The sequence below is a fragment of the Papaver somniferum genome, chromosome 9 (genome assembly GCF_003573695.1).
Source record: "Papaver somniferum cultivar HN1 chromosome 9, ASM357369v1, whole genome shotgun sequence".
NCBI lineage: Eukaryota > Viridiplantae > Streptophyta > Magnoliopsida > Ranunculales > Papaveraceae > Papaver > Papaver somniferum.
The window spans coordinates 21119184-21131097 of record NC_039366.1 but is presented as its reverse complement, the minus strand read 5'-3'; the positions used below and the strand labels follow the sequence as shown (position 1 = coordinate 21131097).

Below are 11914 nucleotides of genomic sequence, written 5' to 3'. Positions count from 1 at the left end.
GGACAGTGCAGGACGTTATCTACACATAGATACCCAAGCTTATGTATATTGAGGTTTATGAATGGATGTTGGAAAGATTTATCACCAGTTTCAGAAATTCCTTGACAGGAAGCTACTAGTTGTGACTAAAAATTATCGAACTGGTGACTTCTAAGAAAGGAGATCCTGAAACTTTGACTAGCGTGTTTAAATATTAAAATTTAATTTGGTTTGTTGGATTAGTCCAACATCCCCCAGTTTATGAGACAAAAATCTACTTAAATACGAATAGCTTCTACATGAGCTTGTCCCTCGGGGACATCCAATAAATTGGAATGACAGGGAGAAGATTTTCATTGCACAAGGATGACACACCTAAATCTCTAAAAAAAATATTGTTATTTCTTTGGTCCTCTCAGGCATCATATTTCAATATAGCATGAGAAATTTGTCTTCTTAGTATTTGAATGTAGTCATTGCTTCTTTTGGTATTACCATTTACGACAACAGTCTGTAACTGTGAATTTTCAATTTTTTGTTACTATTTTATTTTAGCTCCATCAAAAGATGGCTTATATCATTTTCAAAGATATGCTAAACTAGATATTCTTATTGTGACAATGGATCAAGGAACATCGATGATATTTTCATTTCCTTGATACTCCTTTAGAAATTAGATTTGTAACACCCGATTTGGCAGGTCGAGTTCGATGAATGAAATATGTGTAATGGTTTGTCTGTTCCTTACACTGCGGCATTTTCAACACAATTGGTTCCAAAGTTGGCAAAAATCTTTAATCTTTACAATTAAGCATGCTCGGGCAGGAGTAATCCAGGAATGGGTGACCTCCCGGGAAGATGCTGCTGGGTGAGCATATATAGCAGGGCCCATTGAAAATCCCACATTGCCAGATAACCGCAGTAGCTAAGTGGGGACAGTATCAGTGGAGTACCGGGTCATTACAAGGTCAGTGTTGACTGATATCAAATACATTGTGTTGCACCCAGACATTCATCCATTCGACTATTTGGAACCACATTAATATAGTTCTTTAGATTTAATGGTGATAGCCACATGCATAACACCCTATCTCTATGTGTTTCAATGGATAAACTTATTTTTTTCATCACATAATTTTGGCTGTTCATCGTATTGTAGAAGACTACATTGACTCATTGTAAAAAAATAAATAATGGTGATCATGTGAATACAATTATTTTGTAGAATTACTAATTTGTCACATAATGAATCAATGATCCGTGTACAATTATACGTGTTATATACATGGAACCGTTCCCATGGTGATTTTCGTCTTCTAATCTAATAAAAGACTTCGATGAGGCATGGACAAGGTTTTCAAGATGTAAGAATTTCATGACAATAAGGTTAGTAGATGGTGTTCTAAATGGTACTTCATCTCCTTCTATCCATCCTACATGCCAACCTTATGGTGTTACAATCAACAAACATTTCAAGTTTCATGTAAGACAAAAGAAGTTTATATTGGAAGGAGAAAAGAACGACATCTATGCTGGTATGTACCACTGATGGACAGTGCAGGACGTTATCTATAGGAGTAAACTTTTTTATAAGTCTATATATGGAAATATTTGTGAAAAAGCGGGGGTCTAACAACCACACCCAATATTTCGTTCACCAATCTGTATGGACCACCTCCAATATAATTCCAAGAGAATCAACTAGACAGTCATACTCAATCAAGGAAATATATCCAAGAGTTATATCTCAATTTCTCAATGCAATCTGCAATCGAACAGATGGAGATTTGTGATCCTGATTGATATGATAATAACTTGAATGGTACCAAAGACCTATGTTCAAGTGTTAATCAATTTCAATGAACAACCAAAGGTTGGATTTACCGATTGATTGAATTACACACAACCTGTGATATTTCAATTATGCAAACAAATATAATGCCGAAAAGAAATAACACAGATACCAGAAGTTTTGTTAACGAGGAAACTGCAAATGCAGAAAAAACCCCGGACCTAGTCCAGATTTTAACACCACACTGTATTAAGCCGCTATAGACACTATCCTACTACAATTTAACTACGGACTGGAATGTAGTTGCCCCTTAACCAAGTATTACACCGATTAAGGTACAATCGTGTTCCTTACGCCTCTGAATCCCAGCAGAACTCTACGCACTTGATTCCCTTAGCTGATCTCACCCACAACTAAGAGTTGCTACGACCCAAAGTCGAAGACTTTATAAACAAATCTATCTCCCACAGAAAAGTTTATTCTAGTAGATAGATCTGTTTCCCACAGAAATACCTACGAAGTTTTTGTTCCGTCTTTTGATAAATCAAGGTGAACAAGAACCAAATGATAATCCGGTCTTATATTCTCGAAAAAAAGCCTAGAAATATCAATCACCTCACAATAACTTAACTATATGGTAGTACTTAGTAGAAGAACTTATTGTGGAATAACAAAGAATGAGACGAAGAGCTTTGTGATTACTTTTTATATCATACCCATCAGAGATAAATATCGATCCAATCTTAGAGACGATAGTACTCAATACGATAGAAAAAGTAAGATCAGAACACGCAACTATAGAGAAAATTGTTGGGTCTGGCTTCAAAATCCCAATGAAGTCTTCAAGTCGTCAACCTATAATGGTTTTAGGAAAAACCTAAGTTAAAGGAGAATCGACTCTAGTACGCAATTATTATCACACAGAAGTGTGGGGATTAGGTTTTCCAGTTGCTAGAGTTCTCCCTTATATAGTCTTCAAATCAAGGTTTGATAGCTTAGAAACAAAGCAATCAATATTCACCGTTAGATGAAAACCTGATTTAAGATTCAAGCTAAGTTTGCTTAAAACCAAAGAAATATCTCTCCACCGTTAGATGGTCTTAGCTTGTCACACACAAATGATATATACCTTCATTTAGATATGGGTAACCGTACCTAAACGTGTATATTGAGTTGGCTCAACAATAGTTAACCGAAGTTAGCCATATGAACACTTTTGTATTAACCACATTCATCTAACACTTCTATATCAAATGATAATCAAATGAATATAATTGTGTTACTCATAGAGTTGTTCAATTGGTTATATCCTCATAGAAGTATACAAGACACAATTGAAACAAAATCGGATTGATTCAAGAGAATCAATTCATGAAAATTTAGCCACGGATTAATTTATAAATGTATTTTTTCATGAGCATGGACTAATACTTAACCAATTTTAGAACTTTAACCAACTCAGTTTGCAAATGGGTATGTAAACTTAAGTTCCGGACTTTGGTCATGTCCGACAGTTCGCAAACCGGTATGCATCCTGTTGTTCCGTACCTAACTTAGGTAGAACCGTTCGCATACTGGTATGCAAACTTGGTTCCCGGAGTTTAACAGTTAAAACCATTCGCATACTAATATGCAAACTTCATTTCCGGATCTGAATCATACCACAACTATGCATACTGTGCTATATCCAGACAATGGTTAATTGTTTAAAACTCCCATTGCAATCATTACAACATCCTTAGAAGACGACAATAGATGTCTTACACAAACTATAAGATTATAAGTAATTTTCAAGTGATCGACTGATCAATACGAAACATTCCGAGTCGACATGAAATGACAGTCTCACAAAAATCATGTAAGATGTTTCAAGGCAATTTTCACATGATCATCTTTTGACTTATTATTTAGTTTTCAACAAATAAATTGTTTCCAACTAAACTCGTCAAGAATAATGATGAACGTAGCTAAAGATAAAAGTTTCCAACACATATTTCGAGAAAGATATAAGCGAGTTAAACTCAGCTCGAAATATCAAATGTGTATAATGTAAAAGTCTATATAGCTATACGACTTAGTCTTAATAGGAGATATAATAGAATAGACTTCTGAGTGATAGATAAGTTTTAGTCTCCACATACCTTTTGTTGATGAAGTTCCTCCAAGCTCTCCTTAGTAAATCTTCGTCTTCAATCGATGGACGCGGTGAAGTCTAAAGATAAACTACACATTTTATCCTAATCCGAGACACAGTTATAAGTAGACTAGAAATCAAGACTTATAGTTTTGATCACCTAAACTTGACAAACAAGATTGAGATAGAAACGCTTGCGAGTTCGACCGAGCAGTGCTCTAACAATTTGCACAAACAAACAATTTTGAGGTTAGAACGGGGAACCTGACTTGAGTTTCTAACATGTTCTTGAATCAATGTTTATTGCAGAAACATGATATAGATGGTGAGTTTTTTGACAAAAGAATAATGGTCTTTTTAAGATTTGGTTTGATTATCATTGCAAAACTTAAACTCGTATGCCCAAGACTCAACTATCGGCCTTATGGGCGAGACTCTGTTTGGCCTCTTAAGACTCAACTCTCAGCCTCATGACCGAGACTCAGTTGGCCTCATGAGAGAGACTCAGTTGTCATCCTCCTGAGCAAGACTTATCTCTTGTCCCCATGATAGAGACTCGGGTCTAACGATCCCCGCAACTGACTCATAGTACATCCCCACAAGATACATTGGCCATGTCTTTTCCACACATGAACACGATTCATAACTGATTCCTAATAACATCCCCGTGAGATACACTAGTCAATTCAATTGTTTCATAGTGTCATATAAAAAAGAGGCAGCCTCATGCATACATACATGCATCACTCTCAGTCTCATGAGCATGTCAGCTGACTCCATAAGACATATACCTCATGAGCATATCCCATCTGACTCCATAAGACATATGCCTCATGAGCATGAACCTTGAACCCAACGAACACATCTTTATCTCGTACATACATGATATTCAGGTAAGGGCGACGATAAATACATTTGAATGTAATATCTACATTTATATCTGAAATTCAAGTTATCCATATTCGATTTTATCCAGACGGATATCAATATGTCCCATCTGAATCCATATCCAAATTATTTTTCGGATATCAGATAATTCCCTATTTAAAAATATTACAAAATAATTAGTTAAATTGGATAACGATTATTACATGAAACTAGTTGGAAGCCTAACAAGCTAAGCTCCAACGACATACTACTACATTAATTGAACAATTATTATTATACATATAACAATTATTATTATACATAAATTAGTTAAATTATTATTTTTAGTATAAAAATCAGTTATACATATAACAATTATATACTAGGATAAAGGAAAAAAACATGCAATTTCTTTAAGAATTTAATTTTGTTTTTGAAAAAGGTAAGGAAAAGAGAAATTAAACATAGAAGATGAATCATCACATATATAATAAATATATTTTTTCGTATCAGATATTTTTGGATATGAATAACGTCACATTCGTATCTGTAACGAAAATCTTATATTATCTGATAATAAATTTTGATATCCGTATGCGGATAAAAATTTCAGATAATTTTTTGGTATACGTTTAACCGGATTTAGAATGTTTTGGATATTCATTGCCACCCTTATTTAATTCAAGGGTACTAAGCCTCGAACATAAAGCATCATCCTCAGCATGGGTCTCAAGTCTTTCACATTCATCAGAAAAAAATCAGTAGAAAAGTTCGTCCGACATGCCATGCTAAGTTGAGAATCAACCTCAGCTCCTCTATTGCAACACACACAATCCTCTTGTTATCTTGTGCTCTCCACATGAACCAGACTAGTCATAACGCACAAATAAAGAAATATTTCTCTATCTCAGCCAATATCTGCTACATAGAGTATTTTTACCAACACATCATCACAAAGGATGACTCAGACACACAGATACGGGGATATCTTAAGGGTTTTGGTCAAGCGGTGTACGACACGTATGATATATCCATTTGTATTTCTCGTTTGATTCAGACTAGCCATAGCGTTCCATATTACTCAAATTAGTCATAATATACAAATCAGGGGATAATCCTATATGCCAACCAGTATTTTCTAAAGAGTGTATTGCTACTCTACCAACACATCATCACGAAGGATGACTCAGTCACACAAGTTTGGGGATGTATTTAGGGTTTTGGTATGGTGGTCTACGACATTGTGGAAAACACCCAGCTGTATTTCTCACCACCAAAGAGAGCAGTCAGTCGAGGAGGTTCCGGGAATCAAGGGATAAGCTCAGTCATGCTTAGAAAATATTTTTAACTACAACAAGAGTGTTCCTCACGTTATTTCATATTTTCCTCATTGACCCGAAATCAAGGTTTTGTAGCTATAAATAGACCAATAATCGATCATTTTAAACATAACAACTTAGCTACAAAACAACATATCTCACAACATTCTTCTACAATTAGAATTACTCTCATCTCTCTCTTATATGCTTTCCTCCCTAAGACCATCCATTTATCTATCTCATATGACTGGGAAAGTCTTTGAACGACAATTTTCATTTGTTTAGGGAAAGATTGTTCATGCTTAATATCTTGCAACTCACACTCAAAACCCCAAATCTCAATTTTATCTTTTCAACCAAGTTTAGGTATCCACATTTTGGCGACATTGTGGAAGGTTATCCACTGAGTCATAATTATAGATTGTGATCATAGTCACTACCAGGTAGGAACTAAAGCCTTCAAATACCAATATTTATATCAAAAACATCATAGTGACCCAAATTTAAGAAATTCCACTATTAACCCTTGAAAAAGTTTGTTAAGAGCCAAGACAACCTCTGAGAGACTTAATATAATCTTGCAAAAACTCATATCGACGTCCTGGTTCATCTTAAGATGCTTGCAGAATGATCAATAGGGTTAAATCATCAAAAATAAATCAAGTTTACACAGTTACTAGAGAATTATGAGTACTGCAACTCCTAAGAATAAAACGAATGCGGGCCATTCTGCAATTACCCTTACTGGTGAAGATGATGTTCATGAAGAACGTGATAAACAAATAAGCAAGCATCCAATTGGGTTCATTATTCTCAGCGACGATGGTGGAAACTCATAGTTTTTTCACCAAAATTTCTCTAAAATATGGCTAGGTCGAGTACTCCTCGACCTGAAATTTTACTCACTTAACTATTCCGCACATAACTCTTTCTTTCTTGGTACGATTGGCCTCATTCCTTTCCATTAGATTCATGTTTTACAAATTAAAGGTAGATAACTCTTAGAGAGGCTCATACAAATTCGTGACCCGAGGAAAAACATTGCAGATCCACTCTACTATCACAAATCATCATATTCAATAGAGATACATTGTGTCACACTTAGAGGAACCAAAACCCTAGATGGTCACGAATGAAACACAATAGAGTCACACTTAGTATATATCTGCATCAATGACATGCTTCTTGTTTACATATATCTATTTGGAAATTTTTATCTTCAGACATTTTCAAGACTTCATAAAGTTGTTAAGCAATTTACTTCCTCAATGCCTGATCTTTTCGATAGAGCCAAAACCTCTTAAGGAAAAATGAATTCTTTGTGATGATATTCGTGAGGACAAGCATTATGATAAACACTTCACTACTCCACAATCAGATACCATCAGTGAAGTACATATGAGAAAGATTCAATACCGTAATTCTCAACACTTAAGTCGTCTGCTACTCCTCCACAAGGCTCTCATCCGGTATTTCTTATCAAAGATTTTTTTTTTCCAGGAAGACCATCTCAATGGTGGACTTTAAATGTCATCTAAGAGTTCATAGAGTAAATGAAAGAAAAGTTGTGACACGACTTCCCCATGTGAATATGTACCTAGTGGATTTTCGGAGAACTCTCTCATCAAAAAGATAACGCAAATTAATTATTCTGCTAACCCTAATGTGTATCCATTGTGAAAATGCGTGGGTACCAAAATACACCACCAACTTTTTATTAGGAAACCTGTATGGACAAACTTAAATACAAATCTGAGAGTTCAACTTAATGAATCTCAATCAAGGAATAATATTTAAAGTTATATCTCTTTCTACCACAATCAGAAAGTTTACAGAGACAAGTCCGTGAACCTGATTTACGTCTGAGAGTACTTGGACGATTCCAAAGATCAATATTCAAGAATCAATCAAGTCGTATCCAACAAACAAGGATGGATGTATCTACTTTGATTGATTTACGTACAACTGATATTTCAATTATAAAGATAAACAATATAATGCGGAAAAGATATAACACGGACACCAGAAATTTTATTAACGAGGAAACCGTAAATACAGAAAAACCTTGGGACCTAGTCCAGATTGAACTCCAAATTGTATTATGCCAATACAGACACTAGCCTACTACTAATTAACTTCGGAATTGAATGTAGTTGAGACCGAATTAAACCCTCACAACAATTCAGTTACAGTCTCGCTCCTTACGCATCTTGAATCCCAGCAGGACTCCGCACAATTGATTCCCTTAGCTGACGTCCTTTACATCCTAAGAGTTGTTTCAACTCAATTGGAGACTTTAAACCAATCTACCTCCCACAGATAAGCCTATATGGTTATTTCCTTTTTGGTCGTAGATCAAGGTGAGACTGGAAATTGATAGCAATAGACAAAGTCTAGATAACCTCAAAATACGGACTTATGCTTCCCGAAGAGCATCCTAGATTATTATTCACCTCACAAGTATTAAACTTGTGGAATCACAAAGTCTGATACGAAGAGAACTTTGCAATTTATATCTATCTTGAATGATGGATCAAGATCAACAATCAAACAAGATCAGAATACTCGAAATATCAAGATAAAAGATAGTTGGATCTGGCTTTACGAATCCTTATGAAGTCTTTTTAGTCGCTAAACCCTAAAAGGGTTTGAAGGAGAGGACGACTCTAGTTGAACTAATACACACAAAGATAGTGTCGGGATTCAAAGATCCCAGTTGCTTGAGATTCCCCTTTTATAGACTTTCAAAGTATATGTTGAATTAGGTTTAAGCTAAGATAGCTTTAGGACCATGAAAACAATATCCATAGTTAGATGAATCTTTGAAATATGATTGACATATCAAGATATACACTCTGGTTAGGATGAACCGTGACCGAACCGTGTATAGAGACATTGTTCATAAACGGTTAGCCGAAACTAGCCGATTGAACTATAAGCTTGATTATTTTCATAAAAACTTAAGACTTTAAGTTTGAGTTACAACCATAAGTTATAATGTGATTAATCATGTCTATATAGTGTTCTTAGAGATTTATTCAAATGCTAATTATCTCACATAAATAATTTTATATGCATTTGAAAATATTTAACAGGGTAAGTATGTGTACTCAACCTTGTTCGTGACTATATTTGTCATGGCACATGTACCGGGTATATGTTCCCTTTAGACAAATCTAAGTTCTGAAACATACAGAAATTTTCCGGTTTGCGTACCGGGTATGGATACCACAATAATTCTTTCTCGGTATGCATACTAGGTATTCGTAACATTCTAGGTTCACGAGTTCACAGAACTTTTGTGGTATAGATACCGGGTATGCGTACCACTAAGTCAATGTCGACATATAGCTACTCTGGTACGTGTACTGAGTACATGTATTGTGATTCCGGACCTATAACAGCTTTCCCAGTTTGTGAAACTGGTATGCATACCGTCTTGTATCCAAATTTTCAGCAGTTCTATATTTCTATCTAAATCAATTTGAAACATTCCCAAGTAACATCAATGACACATATCATTGTTCCAAGCTATTTTAGAATGATAGTTTAAATGGTAGAACGCAGTGATGTCTGATTCTCAACTACACACTTCTATCCTTATCCGAGACTTAACTAATTGATTGAGCAAAAAAAAAAAAAACTTTAAGACTTAACTGATTGTAGACTATAAATCTAGATATATATAGTTTTGATCAACTAAATTTGACAACAAGCTTGATATTAACACTTGTGAGTTCGACCGAGCAATTCTCTAACACATTGTTCTATTAACCTTAGAGTCCAGAACTTTATTAGTCCTGGAGTATATCTACTACTCTCGAGTTAGGATGATAACCTCTAAGGAAAAAATCAACCTCGACAAATACTTTATCACAGAAATCCGGATGGGCCTTTGTAAATATATCTAGCAGAGGTAAAATCACCATAGAAACTTTGTCGCATCTTCAAAGACATATGCGGCCAAAACCTCGATGTGACTCTCTAAAGATGTCTCTAACACCTAAGGCATCATTGGATCGATATGGAGATTCAATCTCGAGCACTACATAAATATTTATCTAACTATCAAGCACTTTCGTATCCACTAGAAACCCTAGTGATTCATCAAACTGGGGACTGGTGAAGAACCGTATATCCAACATTGGCATGGGTCGCTATATCAAGTGGAGTTCATTGGGACGTGACCAAAGAATCAAACTCTTGGATAGATACCAAAGCATAACACACATGTTATTATTATATCAGTAGGTACCAGAGCTCATACCAAGTTCAAAATGTGTTTGAGCCTCCCTTTACTTCATATGCATGAGTGAGACACACTAGGGTTTGTGCCGGGTCAAAACTCGGATATCTTTGGTTTGCGAACTGGTTCGCCAACCTACCCTAAGTAGAAATATCAGCAAGTTCAACATTTCTCTCTTACGATGTTTGAAACATTCCCAAGTGATAAAATCATTTGCATGTGAAGTTTTCAATTGATCCACAAATCAATTCATAAAACTAATATTGTTAAGGACCGTTGAACATCTTTGCTTAAAATCATATTTCGAGATTTTTCACAAAATAAGCTTGACTCGAAACTTGTTCGTTGTAAATCTATTAGAATTCATACGACATAGTCTCAACACATAGATTGGTAAGATAATGTGTAAAATAGAATGGTTTAGTCTTCCACATACCTGATACAGAAGTTCTCCAAATGTTTTTGTCGATCTTCAGTCTTCAATGGTGATCTCTGATACTCAACTACAGATTCTAACCTAGTCCGAGACTTGATATAGTAGATTAGAAATCAAGATATAGTTTTGATCAACTAATATTAACAACAAGTTTGAGAAACAAAACTTGTCGGTTAAACCGAGCAATAAACTAACAAAATGCAATCTAGATGATGAACAAATTATGAAATCACAGAAAAAACAAGGCTTTTAGCGGAGATCTATCATAAGAAAATTGTTGTTTTTTGATAAAAAAAAAAAAATAGAACCGATTTTTAGAGCCTTCGGGAATGAACTGTCTGTTGCGCACAATTTTTTATTTTTATTTTTTTTTGCCCCAAAGAAAAACATAAACAAACTAATGAAAAGAACTATCGTCTTGAAAATAAAACGAAATACAAGAGGTGGGGCTGGAGAAGAATCACCACATATTGGAATGGTGGCTTAAAACATATTTAGTTAGAGTATAGGATACGACATTTCCATCTCTTTTGTTTTGAACAAATTTGACCTCGGTCACTTCCTTTCCTTGGCTCTCATTTAGAAAATTAGCTACGTGATCTCCAGGGGATATGCACATCTTCTTCATACAACACTTTGACCATCTTTTTAACATCACTTTCAATCATTACTCTTTGCATCATGTTGATTATTGCAATTTCAGTAGCCAGAAGAACAACCCCGGTTTCAGTTCGACCTTGCTACAACATGTACAACAGGGGCTTGTCCAGATTTGAGACTCGACGTGGCCCAATCTAAAATGTAAAGAGGAGGATGACACTAACATTAGAATTGGTAGCAGAATGAAAATGAGAATTATCGAAGGTCTAGATTGATTATCCCAGATTTGACCGATAATAGTTGTCCCGGTTTTTGAGCTTTCCGTTTCAGCTTCAATAGGGCCCGTCACCTCATGAGACTCAGTTCCAGAGCCTTTAAACTTAACTGCACAGTCTCTACTAGTCACAACCCTAGTTAGTAAGTTCGCGAATGATTCGCGAATCATTCGAGAATTTTTCCGTATCACGAATTTTACCGTCTTATTCGCGTACGTTTGCAACTCCGAATCCAAGTCGCGTATTATGTGGCATTCCCGGATTAT

The 11914-nt window shown here is 35.3% G+C and overlaps 1 pseudogene; it reads left to right on the top strand.

Moving 5' to 3' along the window:
* The first annotated feature begins 286 nt into the window (after nt 1–286).
* On the top strand, nt 287–381 carry LOC113314523 (annotated as a pseudogene).
* The last annotated feature ends 11533 nt before the right edge of the window (nt 382–11914 follow it).